The sequence below is a fragment of the Myotis nattereri genome (assembly GCF_964212035.1).
Source record: "Myotis nattereri genome assembly, chromosome: 7".
In the NCBI taxonomy this organism is placed as follows: Eukaryota; Metazoa; Chordata; class Mammalia; order Chiroptera; family Vespertilionidae; genus Myotis; species Myotis nattereri.
In genome coordinates, this window is record NC_138082.1 from 59648367 (window position 1) to 59670765 (window position 22399).

Here is a 22399-nt window from a genome sequence, read left to right on the forward strand (position 1 = left end):
AGAAGAAAGAACAATCAGAGAGGAGAGGAATGGACACTGCTCTGCCCATGTTGGAGGGTCAGAATGCACGCGCTCCAAAAGAAGGTGGCGATGCCTGCTGAGCTTGCTGCTTTCCTGTTTCCCCAATTTGAAGGTCAGTTAAATTTGGATTCTGTTCCCAACACTGGCACCAATTGTTTCAGGCCCAACATAGGCTTTCTGGGCCCATTGCTTCCTCCGATGAAAAAGCCATGGTTCATTTCAGCTCTAACTCTGCATGATTTTATGTCTTCCCTCTCCCACTATTCCCAAAATGGATTGCTTTGAAAAAAACTCTATTAGTGTCAAAATTACTAAGCAAAATTTTCATTGTTATTAACAATTTCAAACTTTTACAATAAATAATTTTGTTTTAATTTCTAAGCAGTAAGTATTACCAATTTGTTTGTGAGTAAATAACTGTATTTCTCAAATGGAAACTTATTAACTCTGGATGCTCTGATTGCAGATGCTTCTCTGCCTATGATGGTGTTATGTCCCCATAAACCCATTGATTAAAAACATTTGTAAGTCAAAAATGCATTGGACACATCTAACTTATTGAATATCAAACCTAGCCTACCTTAAATGTGTTCAAAACACCGTAGCTTATGGTTGGGCAAACTCATCTAACACAAAGGCTTTTTATAATATGTTGAATAGCTTATATAATTTATTATGTGTATTGCTTTTGCACCATCATAAAGTCTAGAAATCATAAGTTGAACCATCATGTTGGGGACTGTCTGTATTTTTATCATCAACATCATTACTACTGATTTCATTAGAATTGAACAGCATTGCTTCCAGAGAATTTTATATTAAACTAGAGGCTGGTGCACGGATTTGTGCACTGATGGGGTCCCTTGGCCTGGCCTGCACCCTCTCACAATCTGGGACCTCTCGGGCAATGTTGGATAGCCAGTTCTGGCCCTATTCCCCCAGGCCTGATCCAGACAGGAGGGAGCCCGTTCCTGTGCGCTGAGCGTCTGTACTCTGGTGGTCAGTGTGTGTCACAGCAACTAGTCATTCGGTCATTTGGTCACTTAGGCTTTTATATATATAGACTAGAGATCTGGTACATGAAAATTCATGCACTGGAGGGGGGCTCCCTCAGCCTGGCCTGCCCCTTTCACAGTCCAGGAACCCTCAGGGATGGGAGGTGACCCAGTGATCAGGGGAAGGCGACGCCCCCATTACACCTCTGCTTCTGCCACTGCCAGCAGCACAAGCCTTGGCCAGCCCTGGTTACCTGTGTCTTGGGCCCGCCCTGGGTGACTGGGAGACTGAAGGACTGGGGGACTCCAGAAGCAGGCATGCGGAGCAGCGGGCCTGGTGCCTGCCACCGCAGTGGGGCTGAGGGGATGGGCACTGCCATCTTGTGGCTGTGGGTGCCGCCATCTTTGAGGGCGGGCAGTCAATTAGCATATTCCCTCCTTATTGGCTGTGAGCACTGCCATCTTTAAGGGTGGGGCAATCAATTACCATATTCCCTCCTTATTGTCTGTGGGTGCCGACATCTTTTGTGACAGTGTGAGGGTCAATTAGCATATTCCCTCTTTATCAGATAGGATGGTGTTACCAGTGTTTTTTGGAGGAAGTGAGACTTGTGTTTAAGAATCTTAAAGTTGGGCGAGGATTTTGCTCTTTTGCACATCGGTAACTCTTTCTAGTTATTGGAAATTACCTGTGGCAGGAATGAGGTTATATTCTTGGAAATATGCATAATGTGTTAGAATAGTTTAGCAACATATATCCTAAGAACTTCAGCACTGATTACCATGAACTTTCTCTTTCAGGTATGTTGCTTCCTTTGGGGGAGAGAATCTCTGCAGAAAACGAAGGCTGTCTTGATAATGACATATACATAAAAGCTTATTGTGTTTTCAGCTCTCAGTTTGAAAGGAAAGTGTCTCAGCATTTCCAGGCATCTCATTATTCTTTTTAGCTTCAAGAAGATTTCAAATGACCTTTAGAAACATTTTGAAAAATATTCCCTGATGCAAACTCTAGAGGGAAAAAGTAATGCCCTGAGCAATCAGACTCTGTATGCTGCTGTTTGCCAGCCGTTAACATACCCTAGGGATCTACAGCAGGAAGCAGAAGCCTAGAGAATATAGTTTCCAAACATTTGCAGAGAGAAAACTGCCCTACTCTGGTGGGTGTATTTGTGCAGCTGGCTTGGAAAACATCCTGATGGGGCTCTAGTGGGCGGCTCTTCACTTTTTTCTTTTTCTTTTTTTTAGCAGCTCTTTTCTTTAATTGTTAGTTGCTTAACCTCTTAGAGTTGGGCTAGGCATTCTGACCTCTGATTTCTTTCAGACCACTTCATTCATCATTTGCCCACCCATTAAGCTCAGTGTTTTCAGGTGGGCTAGAAACAAAGCGATCAAGCCACAAAGGCACAAATATTGACCTTAGAAGAAAATCATCAGTATACAGTTTATTTCGATAAGAATGGTTTTACAAATGATCTGTGATGACCACTGCTATGTTAGGAAGCTTGGTCCTAACCACCCATTACCTATTAAAAAGAAACTGAGGCCGAAACCGGTTTGGCTCAGTGGACAGAGCGTCGGCCTGCGGACTGAAAGGTCCCAAGGTCAGTTCCGGTCAAGGGCATGTACCTGGGTTGCGGGCACATCCCCAGTAGGAGATGTGCAGGAGGCAGCTGATCGATGTTTCTCTCTCATCGATGTTTCTAACTCTCTATCTCTCTCCCCTCTTTCTCTGTAAAAAATCAATAAAATATATTTTTTTAAAAAGAAACTGAGAACTTGAAATTCTAGGAAAGTTTCCCAAATTCATTCAACCTTGAAATTGTGCCAGTGTTATAGTTTATCCCTGTGGTTCTGAGCTCATGAGATGAAGCTCACTCATTGATTTAAAACAGCACACATTCTCACAAATTAATTGCTAGCAGAAATGATCAATATCAGGAAATAATAAAAATCTGAATGTTAGGTCTGAACAAAATTAGTAATAGTGAAAGACATGAAAAATTAAGTAGTTTTCAGCAATAAGATTTTTATATGATTTTAAAAAGCAGCAGTCTTTCATTTTTGTTACAAAACATGAAGTTAAAAACATTTTAAAACCAGGAGAGCACTTTCCCTTCTTTATAGTAGGTCACACATTGCACAAAATATTAGAAATATTGATTCTCATCTCTCAAGTGCAGCATCCTATCTATTACAATACTTTGTTTTCACTCTATAGTCATATGTATACATTTATACATATATATACATATATACATTTATATATATGTACACAAATATACATATATATATATTTTTTTCTTCATGATATGATAGAGAGGAAAGAAAAATTTGGAATAACAATTTTCAGGTTTTCAAAGAGCCTTAATTTAAAGAGTGCTCCTAAAAAGTTGTTTATTCACCAATATTCAGCTAGAAATAAAAATATATAATTTTTAAAAGTGAATAACTCCTTTATTATGAAAATTTGCAAATGCACTTAGAAATCGAGAGAATAATAAAACAAACTTCCATGGTCCTATTTACCCAGTTTCAGCAATGATCAACATTCTATTCTGCTCTTATTATTTCATTGATTTTCTTTATTTTCTGTAAATAGGTGGCTGGACTGACTTATTGAGCATCCCACTGCCTTCAATCAAGGAACACATTGTTTTTGGTTGTCTGAATTTAGTATTGGAAAGATTCATCAATAGTTTCCCACAGTGCCATCCATCTTTCTATCCCTTTCAAATTTTCACCTAAGGATATTAAGATTTATTAGGTTATCACCTAGATATATTATTTCATTATTACAAAATATTACAAAAGGTGACGCTCTAGTTTTATCATTTCTCCTGCATTTATTAGCCTTGATTCTTAGATAAAGGAGATCTTCATCAACAATCTGATGACTGTGAAAGTCCACTGAAGACAGGTGGTAAATGCTTGATTCTTCCTCAATGTCAGTTCTCAAATACTGAGTCTGTGCCCTTATAAAGTCCTAAGGAGACGAATAATTTATGCTCTGTTGTGTCGTTTGTTCTATTTTTTTGTTTGTTTTAGGAACCCGCGAGATTTATCATATTTTATTATTTCAGTCCTTTGCGGTCATTATTCTTTTTGATGCTCAAGGTACCCTGTCAATGACAGTGGCTCCTGGCTCCTCTTTATTTGATGGATTCCTTACTTTGGGGTACAATGAGATATTTCAGGTTCATCTTATACCTTTCCTGCCCAAGACTTGAGTAAGTCCTTTGTCCAGAGAGTACTGGTTCCTTTCACTGGGAAGTTGCATTAGAGATGACCGTGTGGACATTAGGGATACTCATTGCTTCTAGGACTTTCAGGGCACAGAGTTAGAAAATGTACAAATTTTAGGTAAACAATAAAGTATGAATTTGTATTAATTTTTAGAAATGGCATTACAGAGTTTTACCCAATATGTAAAATTTTACTTGATTTTGGAAATATGTATATTTTTTCTCACCCTCAAAATCTTTTATTCTAAATGATGTTAGCATAATTATATTTGCTTTTTCTTATAATAACATGTATGTGTATAAAATAGTTTGTACATGTAGATTAAATTGTTTAAAAACACAGTATCCATATGGTCAATAAAAATAAGCATGCCTGCCCTAGCCGGTTTGGCTCAGTGGATCGATGATTCTCTCTCATCATTGATGTTTCTATCTCTCTCTCTCCCTTGTCCTTCCTCTCTGAAATAAATAAAAAATATATTTAAAAAAATAAGCATGCCCACTGAACACAGTTTAAAATCAGTGTGGTTCTTTTTCAGACCTTAGAATATGTATTTCTACATTTTTAAGTAAAAATGTTTTGTTTTCTAAAGTCATTTACAATCACTCTTCTAGATCTAGTTATTCCACCAACTTTATATACTGATAGACTTCTTTTTGGTTTCTTTCACCATAAAGGCATTGCTTTGGTTTTTTGTTTTAATCTAATTTTGGTTTTTAATTCATTAAAAATATTTACATGATAACAAAGTCAAAACTCTGAACCAAAATGCTTTGTCCTCTACCCTACTTACTCTCTCCTTCCAACAGACTAACCATTTTTATTAATTTCCAGATTATGTTTTCTTTTTTATTTAAAAGAAAAATAGCATCCAATACGAACCTTCCTGAATCTATTAGGATTTGTTCAGTGAAGCAGAACCATTATAAGTGATATAGAGGATTTATTGTATGGATTAGACACGCAATCCTGGAAGCTGGTTTAATGGTCTCTGTAAGCCTTGTACCCCTAGATCTGGCTCTGGGCTTCGAGTCAGCAGGATGAGCAGTCGGGAAGGGATGATGTACATAAAGTGAGGAGAGAAGGGGTGAACGGGAACCTGTGAAGATACCCTGGAACCTTATGTGAACTGGCAGTGATGCCTCAGCACCTTAAAGCTCTGGCTGTGATGTTGGTAACCTGCAAAAGAGCTGGAACACTCTGCCACAGTGTGACAAGTCTTCAGAGAAGCTGAAGGAAGAGATGTAGGGGAAGCGGGAGGAGCTGCCTGCCGAACTGCTGCTCCATGCAGAGCCTCCATTACGTCATAAGCTGTGAGAACTGCAATGGCCTCACCTCACTCTGAGCAGAGTGTAAACCTAGCAGTCTTCAAACTCCATGCAATTTTGCATGTGGTCAACCCTAACTTAGAACCATGCATGGAAAAGAGTACTGGGAAACTTTGGTCCAACTAAGCTAAGTGGAAATAATACCAAGCCACCATAATCCATCCTCTGTCAACATGTCATCAAATATATATCCCTCTTTTAATTATACTTAATTCCTAAAAGACATAATAGCAAAATTATGATTTAATCTTACATAATGCAACTATGCCTCACATAAACAAAAATACATTGCCCTATCCTCAAAAAAGGATCCTTTGATCTATTTTTGGTGATACTTATGCCTCCTCTTGCTGAAGCATGCTTCTCCTATGGTATTCTACAAGTTAAATACTGGTGGATCATGTCTGCTAGCGTGAACATGTTAGATGGTAGAGAATAGTAGAAAGGGAGGCAAATATGATTTTAAAAATGTTATGTATATACCCATAGATATATTTATATCAAAATCAGGAAGAAATATTCATGATTATCACTTCATTTCTTCAATTTGGCAAATAGCTATAGCTGATATTTATAATTACCATCTCCACTACATCTACCATATCCTTTTTGACCTTGGCAAGCACCTTGATGGATGATGGTTCCTTGCCTGGGTAGGTAACATAAATCTTCATTCCTGAATGTCTGGGCCATTAGAATTGTTATATAAATAATTCCCTAATTAATAGCCTTGTCCATAAGTCACTCCTTTTTTTTTATTTTTGGCATATCTTTAGGGTAAAAAGTATGCATCTGTAAATTTTCTATTTTTGCTTTCTATTTTTGATTCAGAGATACTTTGTGGAACAAAATATTCTGTTCTTTCCGTGAGATGAGCCCCTTTTATGCAAAGATTCCTAGAGAAATGCATTTGTGGACTATCAATTGACATTATACAATACAAATCAAATAACATCCCAGACATATTTTGAAATTATCGTACACATTTTGTAACAAAGAAGCAATCATTGAAAGGACAACTGCATGCATTACAATATTTATTATGCAGTATTGTGTGGTCTGAACCTTGATGAGAAAGCAAATTAATCCTTGTAGATGCTTAAACAAATTCACAAAAAGAAAGTATTTTAAAAATACCACTGATTTGTTAAGTGCCAGCATGACATTTTTATAACTATATGGGAGGATGCAGAAAACAGTGACTCATGCTGTTTGGGATTTGTTTAAAAGGAGAATTGACATTTCATCCAACTAAGACTCTGGGATCACCTATAACATCACATTATATCTTCTTCTGTGAAAATGACATTTTCCCTATGGTTGAAGTAAAAAAATGATTCAGCCTATTAAATCTAAGTCCCCATGTACTAAGTCATTAAATGTTTCATTAAAAATACCATAAGATGATTCAGCTATAAGAACCAAAACTAGTGGTTTTTCTCACTTTTATTTGACACTTTTGGTTACTGTGGGATGTTAAGTAATCCAAGAAGTTTACAATACCTGAAGTAGATGGTTCTTAAGCTGATATAGAAGGAAATGAAGAGAAATTTTTGCAGCTGATGAAAATACAAAACTTACTACAAAAATAATGTATGGGGTGCTGAGAAAAGATGGGGGTTCAAGAGACTGGATGAGTCAAAGACATAAAGGATCAGTGCGACTAAAGTAAGGGCATATTCTTCCAGGTGCAGGTTGTTAAGACATACAACATGAATAAATCAAATTTGACATTACACTGATCTATAGTTGCATCAGAAATTTTCACTAAAAGAGAACTGTAGATAAGTTTGTCAAAAGGTGAGAATATTCTGTGTGGATTTTGCATCTTCCTACCTCCTGGTCCCATTTTACCTCCCTGGCTGCCTCCTACTCAGATTTCTCTTCCCATTCCTTCTCTTTACAAGATACCCAGGTTTTCTTGCTGATTTCCCATGTTTATCACTTTATAGCAGTGTTTTGAAAACTCTTTTGGCTGCTGCTTAGAGTAAGAAATATATTTTATTTTATGATCCAAACCACATATGTATGTAACTAAAAGAATAAAAGTTTTAAGAAACAACATTTTCTCTGATTATATTCAGTATATATTGATATTTTGTACTCTACCCAACCCTAGTTACTCTATTCTGTCACTGAAAAACAGAATAACAGTTTCTGCACACTAGTTTGATCTAATATTGCACAACATCTTAAAACACCTATCACTAATGTGATTTCCAAATCTAAAACTCTAACCTAGATCTCATTCTTGAAGTCTAGACATTATGATATATATATAATCTCTTTTAGATTTTTTTTCCTAGATGTTTTCTGTGTCTCACAAATCCAAGTACCTAAGACTAAAACCTCTCCCGCCTCTATGGTCCAGCTTCATAAGTGGAACCAACATCCATTTAGCCCATGAAAGTAGAAACTTGGGAGTTGAGCTCGATAGAGAAAAGAAAAACCATCATTAATTAAAACATAATTAATTTTTGACTGCATGTAGCAAAATGGATAGCTGAAAGCTATTTACACAACAAGGATATTTATTGGCTTGTTAAAGATACTGAAGAGCAAGGCACTTTTCTAGAAGCCCACAGAAAAACTCTCCTAGCATCTCATTGGCCTGAATTGTATCATGCTACCATTTCTAAACCAATCACTCACTATGTTTATGGAAGTGTCAAGTGTTGATTGTCTTAGGCTTACTTTCATGAAACAATTTCTTTGTAAAAGGTGGATAGGATATCGTGAGTATCTATTAAAGTTGCCCTATAAGAACACGAATTATATTTCAGAGGAGTGGCTGTCTGAAAGAAAAGTGCAGTTCAGGAAGGAATAAGAATGGAAAACAGCTTATAGTTAAGCAACTAATAATGCTATTTTCACATGGTAAACATGTCCCATCTCCCCTCTCATGCCATGGCAACTATGATTAATCTATCACTTTCCTCGTACATGGTCATACCGCCCTCCAATTTACTCTGAATTGAGCACTCCTGCAGGAAGTTCAAATTCATAAGAGTTATCACCTGTGTTATAATCTATTTGTTTTATTGCCCTGGATTCTTCTACTTCACCCCCATTACCTATTAAGTCATACAATTTTGTCTCTGACATAACACAAATTATTCCTGAAGTCATGGGCTCTCCTTCAAGGTTTAACCTATTCAAGCCTAACCGCTATATGTCCTTCTGATTTTAAAGAGATATTTCTAAAATGTAAATATAACCAAATCTCTAGAATTCTCATTGCCTTTAGAAAAAGAAGTTACAAATCCTTATCAGGCATGCAAAGCTGTTCCTGTCCTGGCCCTGATTTATTTCTTATTCCTGTTTACCTCCACATGAGCCCCATGCTCCTGTCATAACAAACCTCATACAGCTCCTTAATTGCACTATCATGATTCATGCCTTTATACTTTGTGTATCTTGCTTCCTGTGCTAAGAAATTTCTCCCTCCTTACTTACTAACTTTCTCTCACTGAGATATCCCAGGGATCACACTGGTATACATTCCGTCTTGCTGCAACACATTAATAAACAGAGTTTTGTTTGACAATGCGTGTATTTCTAGTAGTCGTTGAGCACTGTGCTTTCTCAGTGTAGAGCAATGCTTCCTGGCACAGACACATAGAAAATCAGAAGACTGTTTGTAAGGCCTGATGAGCAAAGTGGGAGGCTGCTTGGACACTTTGGCAGCAAAAGGCATCACCTGTCTTGTGAAGACTAAGGAATATCAACATCTCGGCATACCTGTAACCTAACATCTAGTTTAAAGAGTTCCAGTAGGAGATGATAACAAGGTGAAAGAAAGATCACTTACGTCAAAACCCAGAATATAAATTCCCACCAAGCAAATCAAAGCCTTAGTGAGAACCCCCATTTTATGAATAACAAGTATTACTCATGCCTATGAAACGTGACCTTTCAGGGAAGAAGTTACATCCTGTTCTATGTTGTGACCCCTCGCCACTTTATTAATGTATTTCTTTTGGTCCACAAATGGAGAGGAGAGGAAGGGACAGCTCTCTTCATCTTACCACATTCCCAGAGATACTTTTCTACTTCAGGGATATTTCAGGGTTTCATAGTTTGATCTGACTGGCCTATTAGTGGAATCCTTTCCCTGTGAAAATTGGAATCACCTAAGGTGAGAGTCAGGGAGGGTGGAAAGAAAGTTGTCAGGAAATGATGCCACTTACCTCACAAGGGTTTTGTATGGGAAGTTCTGATTGCTGATGATCTTACCATATAAAAGAGGTGGGGAGTAGGAAAAAATATTACAGAGAAAAAGTATGTTTTTAGAAGAAAAGGGAGTGGGGAGTGAGAAAGTCAAGGAATGCACAGATATGGAGCATGGATAAAAAATGCAGAATTTCTGCATAACTTTCTTTATATTCTTGTTTTGCAAGTCAGCTTTTAAGAGGCAAGCCCCAAGTGTTATAAATTGAATTGTGTCTTCCCAAAAAAGATATGTTGGAATTCTAACCGCCAGTACCTCCAAATGTGACCTTATTTGTAATATGGTGTTTCCATGCTTAAACAAATTAAATGAGGTCATTAGTGCATGATACTATACATCTTTATTTTTTAAAATCCATGTATAAATGGTCCCATGCAGTTCAACCCCGTGTTGTTCAAGGGTCAACATTATCTTTTGACTTAAAAGAGAGATTTCTTGTTTTGGAGTAATTACAGAATTGTAGCTCCGAATAGGCAGGAAGCCATAAAATAAGTCAATGTCATAGTAAATGGATAAGCCTTTCCATATATCTACACATCTCATCTCCACATTAATATTCAAGCAGCAATCTTGTCACAGAGCAGTAGTCAGAAACTAGGTTTATCAAATTTCATGTTGGCTGAAGAGCTTTACTTTGAAAATCACCTTTTAACTATATATTCTCTAACCTTGAAAAATTAGCATATAAGCATAATGACTTGTGGTAATATACCTACTTGTTTTCAACACACTCAGGTTAGTTGACGATGATCTTTGTAGTGAGCTATGCATGTTATTTTAATCAGGGCAATATTTGTTCACAGACATTTATAAGAATTTTTTATTTTAAAAAAACTTTATCACTTTTCATTTTCCCTTAACCTTGCTTTTCATTGCCTCAGATATTGACAAATTTTCAGTGTCAAAAGGACATGGTCTTTTTCATTGTGTATTTGTTTGGAATGTAAATGGAGGGAGTAGGTTGGGATAGAGGAGGGAAAATAGAATTAAACATACTGCCTGAGTGGAGAATAAAGAATAATTACAGCACTTCTACTTTAATGATATCTTACCCTCTCTGATGCTTACAACAGTCAACTTGACTGTTAAAAGTACAAAGTATTGTATCCAATTTTTTATATGTTTAAAAGTACTATTAGATACCTACTCATGGAATGGCATGTTTGTTGTTTAATCATAACACATACTATAGCAAATCCTCACACACTATAATGCCATCACTTCTTTGCACAGAAAGTATTTTTATACCCAGCCTACTAGCAAAATTCAGACTCCTACAAATCAATAATTTTTTTTTTCTTATAAGTGAATCCAGCATTTAACCAAAACCCAGTAGGAGTTTTAGAGGCAAAAAAACTGCCTAACATGTATTATTCACCTGTTTATGACTTAGTGATTTTCTCTGTAAATGGGCTAAAAATGAAAGGATAATTAGAAAATACGCTAATGTGAGAAAAAAAAATGGCCTCATTTTCAATCCTTGACATTAATTAATATTTTAAGTTCAATGCCATATACAACTTCAATTCCTAAAGTCAGAAGTAACTTACATAATGACTAATATATAGGTACATGTACATTAATTTGAACTTTGATGCCAATTTCTTTGCATCTTTTCATAAACAAAGCAAATAACTCCAAAGGAACCCCTTTTGAAATATTTACCTGTAAAAATCAGAACTGAGGGTCAGTAGAGTTTATTATAAACTAAGTTTTGCATTTCAGCATGGTAGCTACTGAGGGGTGGCCAAAGACGTTTGCATTCTGGGCTTACTTTTGCAAATCGAAGGGAATACTTTTCAGAGAAGCTGATCTGAAGAGCTTCTTACATAAAGTTCCTAAGTTCCAGAATGTAGCTGCCTCAGGCTGCTCTAGTTTAAACCCTGCTCCACTGACTGTGGGCCCACAAGGATAAACACAGGGCTTTCAGTCTGCTTGTAGTGCAAAACAGAATCCAATTTCCATACATGGAGGGAAAGGGGGGAAGATAAACACAAAATGCCCGGATTTCTTATCCATCAAAAGCATCCTTTGTGTCAGCTATTCTTCTAGATGGAGAAATCAACAGTGAACATGCCAGACACAGTGTAAAACTGCTCTTATAGAGTATATCTTGTTCAAGAGGCAAAATATTTACCTGAATGATTGCCAGCCCTCTGCAGTGCCCTTTGAGGTATGCCCTAGGTGGGCACTTTGGCTGATGAGGACTAGGAGGCTTGCCAGTTCAGTTGATAGGTGGCCCACATGAGATTGCAACATAAGCCACCTGGCTTCAAAATCTATACTCTCCCCACTACACTCTAATTATAGAATTAAAAGGCCAGGATCTATTTCAAGGTAAATGAGACTGACCTCAGTGGTTATCTCAGCAAAAATAGCTCTTCTGCTGCTTGACTGGCATTGAAAGAGGTTTCTGTTAGGTGCAGGCAACTGTCATTAGGTCTTCAGCGTCTGTCCTCTGTAGTGCAACTAACAAAAACCTGCACCTCCACCTCCTGCCAAAAGTGGCATGGTGTCTCCTGTGTCTGTGATGGATGGAAGAGATGAGGATGTCAAAGAGTACAGCTGACGCCACCTCAAGTTTGAAAAACAGAAGAGGGAGAATCTCATCTACCTACCCAGCTCCTGAGACTTGTACACACAAATGGTGACCCTAATAAAGAACACACCAGGGAGATTTTACTTTTGAGTATTTTTTTTAAAAATTTGGGATTTATAAATTTATACTATGTATTTTGTTTAAATGTTACACCCTTACAGAGAAATTATAATAAATCCCTACAAATAAAGTTAGTGATAACAAATGTTATTTTATAATTTAGGGGTTGATCACATCTCCAGCTGCCTTGTCATCCTAACATTCCATTATTCTATCACAACATATCATGCTTCTATTAGAGGAAAAAATGCCCTTCTAGGTCATATCAAACTTAATACTCTAATCCTATTATTACATAGGATTATGTTTTATTATAAGCCTAATATTGGGACTGGACAAGATGGGCCAGATATGCCTTGGAGCCCTCCCACAGTCCCTCTCTGGCCCTTATGGTGCACCAGTGGGTTCCCTCAGCCTGGCCTGTACCCTCTTACAATCTGGGACCTCTTGGGGGATGTCAGAGACCCACTTTCATTCTGATCCCCGCAGGCCAGACCAAGGGACCCCACCGGTGCACAAATCTGTGCACCAGGCCTCTAGTTCTATATAATAAAAGCCTAATATGCTAAGTGTCCTATCATCCATTCAACCAATCAAAGCATAATATGCTAATGATATGCTAATGCTGCTCACTATCATATGCACTGACCATCAGGGGGCAGTCAACTGGTCAACCAGTCACTATGACATGCACTGACCATTAGGGGGAAGACACTCTGACCTGTAGGTTAGCTTGCTGCTGAGGTCTGGCCAATCAGGACTGAGGGAGATGGGCTGGACATGCCCTGAAACCCTCCTATGTTCCCTCCCTGGCTGGCCAAACTCCCATTATCCTCCCCAGCCCTGATTGTGCAGCAGTGGGGTCTCTCGGCCTGGCCTGTGCCCTCTTGCAACCCAGGACCCCTCAGGTGATGTCAGATAGCTGGTTTTGGCCTGATCCTGCAGGCCAGGCTAAAGGACTTCACTGTTGCACGAATTTGTGCACCAGGCCTCTAGTATTCATATAATTATGAAGTTGTCTCAAGTTCTAAATACATCCATTCCCTTAAAATTTGTGCTTTTGAAATGAAGAAAGACAGTGTAATTCTTTTAGTAGAAGGACATTTTAAATGTAAAGAGGAGGTAAAATGTATCAACACAAAATGAAAAAGGAAAATCTTAAAGTCCTTCACGCTCTTCCTCCCCTTCACTCCAATAGAGGAGAAAAGATGGAAATTAATTTCACCATCAAAAATATTGATTGGGTGCCTAATATATGCTAGGCATTGCTCTGTATACAAGCCTTGTCACAATGAAATCAAGTTCCCTGCTTTTTAGTATTTTATATCCAAGTAGTGGGTGCTGGGCAAGAGTAGAGGTGGAGAGAAAGAGGCAATAAGTAAGTAAGCATGAATTAAAAACAATAAATAGGTGAATTTGCTAGTATGTTAGTAGGTGGAAAGTGCGATGGAACAAAATGTAGAGCAGGGTTATGGACAGGTATATCTCAAGGACATATGGAATGTAGGTTATACGTAGAATTAAAGTAGATGGATTAGAGATCCCACTGAGAATGTAAGTTGTAAACAAGGTGAAGGAGTTAACCTGTGGATATCTAGGAACAAGTATTCTCGGCAGATGCCCGAAACCAAGAGCATGCTTGGCTTGCTCCAAGAAATAGCAAGTAGAGTGGCTGAAATAAAATGAACAAGCAGAGGCATTGCAGGGAAGGAAGTCAGAAAGTTAACAGGGGTCAGATCACACAGAGCTTTTGTATGGATATAACCTTTACTCTATACAAAACAGGAAGTCATTGGAAGGTTTTGAGCAGAGTATCTGGGGTATATTTCATAGCATCGTTCTGGTTCTCTGTTGAAAATAGACTGTGGAGGCCGCAAGGGTGCAACCAATTCAGATGGTGATTCAGACCAGGGTGGAGGTGGTAACAATTGGTTAAATTCAGAGCAATGGAGGTATTAACAATTTGTCAAATTCAGGCAAGTTTGTAAAGGTGAAATCATACGATTTTTTAATAGAGAAAGCAGGGAGAAAGCATAGAGATTTTTGGACTGAGCAAGTGACAGAATGGAGTTGCCATCATTTGAGATGAAAAATCTCTTTGAATTGATCAGATTTGTAGAATAAGGCACAGAGTTCAGTCTTGGACATACTTAGTTTGAAATGTCTATCAGTCATCCACGTGGACATGTCAAGTAGGTAGGTTCACTTAAAAGAGTTCTGACCTGGGGAGAGACATTTCATTGTGAGCAAGATGTAGGTGGTATGAAAATCCAAGGTCTGGGATGAGATCACCAAAGGAATGAGTGGATGGAGAAGATGACTAAGGACTGCACCCCAGAACACTCCAATATTAAGAGATGGGAGAAGGACAGACAGTCTATAAATGAAACTGAAATCAATTGACCAGTGAGGTAGGAGACCAAGAAATGAAGAAAGTCTATCCAAAGGTGATCTGCTGAGTTAACTATTTATAAATCTGCCAATGAAAACTAGAGTGTGTGATCAAAATGGATTCATCACTCACATTGGTCCATATAATTAGAGGAAGAACTTTAAAGTGCTTTTTTTTAAAAAAAGAAAATTGATTTTAGAGAGAGGAAGCTAGAGGGAGAGAGAGATTGAAACATCAGTGATGAGGGAGAACCACTAATTGTCTGCCTCCTACATGCCCCCTTCTGGGGATCAAGCCCACAAGCCAGGCATGTGCCCTTGACCGGAATCAAACCTGGGACCCTTCAGTCTGCAGGCTGATGCTCTATCCACTAAGCCAAACTGGCTAGGGCTAAGGTGCTTTTATGTATGCAACTTAACTCCATGCTGTCATTTAAGGGCCCAAAAGTTGCAAATACACACAGAGAAATCAGGAGGTGAGTTCAGAAGCAGAAAAAAAGGGCCATAAATCTTTGGGAAGGCTATTGCCAATTCCGACCTCAGTTGTTTAGACAGTGTTGATCTCTTAGGCTCTGCCTTAGACAAGTTGTCACAATGTAGATGAAGGGTGCTTACTGCACAAATTCATGTCTCTCATTAATAGAAAAAAAAAAAAAACTGTGAAACAGATGTTTTCATGCTTGTCTAGTTTTCCACTTCACAAAACTGGTAAAGAGATTTGTCAGCAGGCATTGTGTCAACGCTCTATTTGCCAAATATTTCTGATAGAAGCTGAGATTGGTATTACTATCCTCTGTCATGTGGAAAAAATAATCATTATATCAGAAAAGGGTGACTTAGCAGAGAGGCCACCAAATGGCTCAGATGCCAAGGGAGAGTCATGAGGGTACAGTTGTTGAGCAGGAGAGTTCACTTTTTCTTTCCTACTCAGTGCTAAAGAAAGGCAAAAGAGGGTAAGTTATTGCTCTACCAAGATCTGAGGTAGGCAGAGCTGGATTATAAGGTTAATGTGGTTAATACTTCAAATGCAAGGCTGTGCTCCTAGACAAGAGTACCCGAAAGAACAAAGGCAGAAAGAAAGTAGGGGCCACATGGAGTGAGTCCCACATGGTTACAGAAATCCACGGAGAGGCGTTTTGTGTGTAAAACATAAAATCTAGACAATGTCTTTTGCTCTTATTGACAGTTATAGTTAAAGTTTGGAAAAACCAATGGGGTATTCCTGATGTTTGCAAATCATTGAGCTTCTGAATCATGCATACAGAATAGAATATTTTAGGTGAGTTCTTCAGACTAAAATTATAAAACTAGATATGATCAGAACCTCCTCCTTCTTTCCCTTCTTTCCTTCTTCTTTTCTTTCTTGTTCCTTTTTCATTTAGCAAGCAAACTTATCTCTTATTCTTCCTCTTGATTCTGTGCGAGAATAGATTGCAGGATTGATCCTGGGGAATCACTGCTCTGTGGAGTGGGCAGCTTCTTCCATCCTCCCCTCCTAACCCTGACAGACTATCTTCCAGGTCGGCAGCACCAGAATCAAGGAACTGGATATGATTCACAGTATCCTGAAAAATAATGTTCATCATATGATATTAAACATTTTACTGTTCTATTTTAAGTCCTTTTATAAAAAAGAAAAAAATTAAAAATCAATCAAATCATATTAGAATGAAAATTAATTAAATAATAAATTCTTTAGAATTGCGCACATTTTAATATTTCTATTTTAGATTTTTGGTATCAAAATTTCACATGGGTCACAATATTTTCTTACTGCTAAGAGATACCCATAGACACTTAATTAATTATTTTAATAATCTACATAATGGAACATAAGCATAAAATATTGACATTGTTCATCTGTTTGTCTGTCTAAAATGTTATCAAAACTTTTTAAAAGACAACATATCAAAGGAAAACTAAATTGGTATATTTTAATTCTACAAAAATGTATAAATATTTAAATTTGTAGCAAAAGAACAATTATACCATTTAGTAATCTTACAATATTTAAGATGTGAAATTCCTTAAAAACAATCTGCTTCTATAAATGTTAAAGAACTGTGTGCCAAGCGCATATCTAAAACATTTTTGAAATTATTCCCTTTTATTTGTGGCTGCATTGACCCAAAACTCCAAACCGCCCCCTGCCCCCCCAAAAAAATCATATCATCAATTCCTTTTTTTCTGTGTGTGCTATTCTTAGCTGAAAGTACAACTGAAACCAAGCAACAGCTTACGTTCATTTTTACACCAAATTAAATGCATGATAAAAATCTCATTTCTTAACCATTATAGATATAGCCTTACTCATCTAATTTCCTATCCTCGTTCTAACTCATTATAAACAGAATATTAAATGATTTGTTTTCCCCACCTAAAAAAAGAAGATAACTTCATATAATGATGAAATGAGTATCACAGAAGTGATCTTTATCTTTAAAAATAGTTAACAAAAAAGCTGCCCTGCATCAGTAGTATTTCAGAGGGTTTTTTAAACAAATACAATGAAAACTGCCTTTAGAATTTATTGAACAATAGGAAGCAAAAGGTGGACACAAATTCACACAAACTATTTAAAACACATTGCTGGTGTTCATTCAACACCTTAATTTTATACAATAGCTTATATTTAATAGCAGTTTGAACATGATGTTGTGCCAGATATGTTCATGTACTGTACAGAAGAAGACTGCGTTTCTCTGTTCTATATTTGACATATTGGAGGAAAATGGTGGGTAGCAGCTGCTTTAAGCTTTAATTGAATTTTTGCTGCTCAACTGAATTGCAGATTTATTCAAGATTTGCAGATATCAGCTATGCAGAAAGACAGCTTGTGGATGATGGCACATCCTTTAGGATCTGGAATTCCTTAAATTCGTCATATTTGTTAAGTTAGCATACTTTATAACTTAAATATGCATACAAGTTTTGCCTCCTCTGAGGCTAGATGTAGCATCTATAATGAGATGCAAGTGACATGCTTGTGATCAGATAAGATCATTTCTCAAGTGATGAAAACAGTGTAGGGGTAAGCCAATATTTTCAGGTTTATTGGATCAATTTGTACTATGCTCTCCACTATCACAGAAAAAATAAAAATATAATTGTTCCTGTTATTTTATTGTTAGAATTATTTATCCCCTCTTTTTACTTATTTATTAGGTTGTTTCTTCTTCTTTTTCATTGATTTTAGAGAGGATGGGAGAGGGAAAGAGAGAGAGAAACATCAATGTGAGAGGGGAACGCTGATCGGCTGCTTCCCCCTTGCTTACCAACCAGGGTTTGAACCTGAAACCTGAGCATGTGCCCTGACCCAGAATTCACAACACTTCTGTGCACGGACGATGCTCCAACCAACTGAGCCACACCGGTTTCTAAGCACCATGGGAAAACTGAATGTATGGGTTGTGTTTACTAGAGTCTACAGAGCTCCATTGGGAAGCCTAGAAGTCTCTGCTGATTACCCTGCAGCCTTTTTAGCCAAATAACCTAGAACCTACTCAATGTTCACAGTAATAGGTGGTTTAATTTTAAATGCAAGCTGTAAGCCAATATTACTTTAAACTTGAACATAAGGAAGTAGAAGTGAGGGGAGAATATGCTCCCTGTTTACTGCTAAAGAGGCTTTGCTTCTCTGAAACACTGTTTGCCCAATAATGCTAGAATGTTCTGTAATCAGGATGTCTCCTGTTAATTTCTCTACTTTTGTGGCAGGTCTTTATTTATTGCCTTTATTTTGTAGACATAATTTTATTTAAGTATGAAAGGTGGTGAGAAATTAAATCTCCAAAGTTAATTATCTCTAAAAAGGATAATATATCTAAAGAAGAGAAGTTGATATTTCTAAAGAATCAATGTACTTACTACAAAATGCTTAATAAAGACATTTTTCCCTTATGATTGTGCCCTTTTTATTACATTTTTGAGTGCTTTGTAATTGAAGACGGTGTTAGATTACATTAACAATGATGAGTCCTGACATCAGGACTTTTTGATCTTTGAACAAGCTAAATTACATATCTGATTCTCTCTTACTATCTATAAACAGAGAAACTAAGAATAAATCATCTGTAAAGTTTTCTTAAAGTCTCTACAATTGTTCATAGACTTGAACTTAGAAAATACATGTAATAATAGTTCCTGTGAAACAATAAAAATACATATGGTTTTTAAGAAAATGATACATGTCTCCCCCCTAAAAGTAAAATTCTTATTTATGCCATCATGTGGCCATTAAAGACAACCAAAAAATAAAAATAATTTTTATCTTAATGAAGCAACTTATATAATGTAGCAGCATGTTTATAAAATGTCATATATTTCATTTCCATAAGGCAGGATATACTAACATACAGAACAAAATATAGCCCATCCTTTAATTTGAAGAATAGTAGGAAGAAAATTATCATTTGGAGAAAGTAATGTACATCCTGTCTAAATATATTACTTGACTTTATTTTAAAATTTAAAATACTGTGCAAAAAATATAGGATACAGTAGCACTTGGTAACTTTAACACACATTTTTTCAATTCATTCAAAAATATTTAAAGACTTATTATGTCCCAATAACTCTACTAGATACTGGGAATAACACAGTGAGAAAAACTGACATTCTAGGGTGTGCAATGGTAATGTAGGGGGTTTGAAAGTGGAAAGATAGACACAAAATAAAGAAGCAAATTGATAGTTTGAGAATTTACAGGGACTAGGAAGGGCAGGGGGAGAAGGGTTTGTCTTACTGATGAGATAAAATTTGAGTAAAGACTTGAAGAAAGTGAGTGAGAAAGCTCTGTGGGCAAAGGGAAGAAAAACCTAGGACAGACACTTGCTTGGCAGCCAGAGTGGAGTAAGTATTCAGGCGTGTGTGTGTGTGTGTGTGTGTGTGTGTGTGTGTGTGCGCGCACAAGCGCTCATAGGAGTGTCATTCATGAATGACACTATAAGAATGACACTATAAAGACCACTATAAGAAGTTTGGGGAGACATGAGAAATCATTGGAGGGTTGTGAGAGAGAAGTGACACAATAAATTTAAGCTAAATAGAATCACTGTGGCTGTTGTATTGAGAAAAGACTATTTAGGAGCAAGGGCTCGGAAATTGGGGAACCAAATTATAAGCATGTTGCAGTTAAAAAGGTTAAAGGTAGTGACACAGAAGACGTGGTGGTAAGTAGTTGGTTTAGAATCAAGGGGATTTCTGATGGATTAGATGGAAGTTGAGAGAGAAAGAGAGGACTCAAAACTGACTTTAGGTTTTTGATCTGAGCATCTGGAAGACTGGAATTGCAATGGGGTGACCTCGGTAGAGGAAGTTTGAAGTCATTTGAACTATCTGTTAGTCTAGAAAGATAATAAAGTATAAAAATCCAATCATAATTTTAATTTCTGTACCGAATACAATAAATATTTTTGAAAAGAACATTGAATTAGCTAATGCTTTCTAGTTTTTGGTGTTTTCTAATATTTTATGTCATTTTTTGTCTGTTAGACATTCTAATAACATATGCTCATACCATCTGAGGATTCTTGGAAAATTCTTCTCTGGCATGAAACTCATGTCGTTTTTATTTCTCTTGTATTTTTGCTATGACCATAATGAACTTTCAGATATTTAAAATACTGCTGAAATGTGTCAAATTCAGTTTTGACAAACCATTTTTTTTAAAAAAAATAGTCTTTGACCATTTTCTAGATAACATGTATTTAGTTTGACAAATCCACAATAAATGGAATATATTGTATTAAAGAGTCCTTGAGTGTTTAAGCTTTATAAGTTGAAGGACAAATGTGAAGGGACATTTTACTTTAATTTAGTGAAACAAGAGGAAAGGGGGAGAAAAAGAGAGTCCTCAGGTGACTTGTCAGGACACTGTCAATTTAAGGCAGTGGTTCCCTACCTCTGGGGTGTCACAGTTTCCGTATAAATTTGCTGTAAACAATGAATTCTCTACCAAATGAAAATGCCCAACACTCAAACTTTTGCTTGTAATTTTAAACGATTTGGGGATACTCAGAGACCACAAGATGAGGAATGTCTACACTTTTTGTTGGGTTTTTTTTTTGAACTTTGCAACCTGTATTTATTTTTGCTTTATTTCTATTACAGTGTTTGAAACCTAAAGAAATACATTTCTCTTCAAATTTGGATCTGTATATAAATTTATTTGTCTAGACTCAGCACAATCAATGCCACGGCTTCTTGGCCTATGTCTACTCTGAAATCATGCTTTGCTGTCTACCCAGGGCCCCTGAGAACATAGAAAATAGCCAGAGTTTACAGTTCTTGGAAAACTAAAAGCAAATGAACTTAGAAAGGAAAATCAGTGAAAAAAGAATTTGGTTCACCTTCCCAGGGTCTGTACCTAGGAACCCAAGCTGCCTTTGAGGGACATCCAGTTTGTTTTGGGAGCTGGGACCTCACAGGTCTTCAGTTGTTCATTCAAAGGCAGTTCCCACAAAACTTGGCTAATAACAACCCTCATGCCCTGTAGTTGGGTACTGGCTCTTTTAGGAATGTCTGCACTTTGAAAAGTACACCTGAAGTGCTCCAGGTTGTAGAATTCTTCCTTAGAGTTTTACCAGTATAAAGCCAAAAAAATAATGCTAATGCTAGTAGGAAAATCATACAAGATTTTACTGGCTTTCCAGAGCTTTTTAAGAAAAGATGAGGGCCAAAAATATGGCAAGATGCTTCTTCCATCCCCCCGCGCCCCCCCCCCCCCCGGCTCACCCCCCCACCCCCCGCAATTTCTCTTAGTTGCTGAATGTATTTATTAATGACTAAAATATATATGTAGAGCTACTTTAAGGGCATTTTAAATGATGTGAAATACTAAAAGTTATTAGCTCAATTCTCACTGATAGAGTTTTCTTCTTTTTAGTATCTTCTACCCATTCATTTTGCACAAAGGGCTTTAGGATGGAAATAGAATGCGTGAAGTTAGCCTAACATGACTGTGCTCCTTGAGCCATAACTTAACGGCAAATGGTATCTAACAGATTAATGAAAAGAAAAGTTCATGGATGTGTACTGAGTTCATTCCCTTAGTAATGAAATTTTTAGGTATTCTAGCATAGCAGTGAATCATCTTTTAAAATTAAAATGGTAATAGTGACCTAACATTTTTACATGCAGGAGACAAAAAATCAGGACTAATACTCTCCACCCTTTGCCTACAATTCTGTACGAAATAAGTGACAAGCCACAGTCTCTGGAGTGAAGAGAAAAGGACTGCATGGTTTATGTGAGACAAAGATAGTTGTTAAGGGTTGAGTTCCCAACTTTAACTCTGGAACCAATATGATTGTTAAACACTCAGCCTGTGAGAGCACTGATTACCACCTAAACAGAATCTTCTTAAATGATTCAATTGTTGCAGTTTAGCTTCATCATCTTGCTCCCTGCCACACCTAGCTTGCTGCTTCTGATTCCAGGTCCTTTAAATTGAATTTTCAAATTCTTCTCTTTTTTTGTTTTTGTTTTTTGTTTAAATGTGATGCTTTTATAACAACTCTGTAAGTCA